The sequence below is a fragment of the Nipponia nippon genome, unplaced genomic scaffold (assembly GCF_047370975.1).
Source record: "Nipponia nippon isolate SJK-2023a ecotype South Korea unplaced genomic scaffold, ASM4737097v1 scaffold_44, whole genome shotgun sequence".
Classification (NCBI taxonomy): domain Eukaryota; kingdom Metazoa; phylum Chordata; class Aves; order Pelecaniformes; family Threskiornithidae; genus Nipponia; species Nipponia nippon.
The window spans coordinates 898,969-899,601 of NW_028262363.1; positions in this window are offsets into that span (position 1 = coordinate 898,969).

Genomic DNA, 633 nt, shown 5'->3' on the forward strand with positions numbered 1-633 from the left:
ATTGCAGCACCCTCCCTCCCCACCTCTCCTCCACCTCCTCCAGAGGAATTTCAAACCAACCCCACCAAAACCTGCCCAGATCCGGGTTCCTTTTGGGGAAAAAAAAGCAGAAAAAAAAAAGATTAAATTACAGAAGACTTTGCTTTTCGCAAGCCAGCAGCCGGATTGCGAAAGGTCGGCAGGGGATTAACCCCTGGAGAAGCCTTTTGCTCCTTGCAAAGCTTTGCTTTTTGCAGGGGGGCGGGGGGGAAGGAACCCCTCGGCGTTTGCACGCTGCAGCCTTTTCCCCCCTCGCCCGCAAACTGCGTCCGCAAACCCGCGCGCCGCCGGCATTTTTGCAAAACCTTGCCAAAACCAAAAACCCTTTGGGCGAAACCTTGCCAAATGAAAAAAAAAAAAAAAAAAAAGCTTTTGGCATGGCTTTTCTTGCAGCATCCCGCCTCGTTCTTCCTCGCAACCCCGGCCTGGCCAACCGCCCGCAGCTCAGGTTGCAAAAACAACCGGGCGCTTCGCCAGCTCCTCTCGGATTTCTGGGAAATTCGGGCCTCCCGCTGCCAAAGGCGCTTGCTCCCACCGCCCTCCTGCGTCTCCTCGCTTCGGCTTTTGTTTTATGATTAATCTTTATTTATTAGA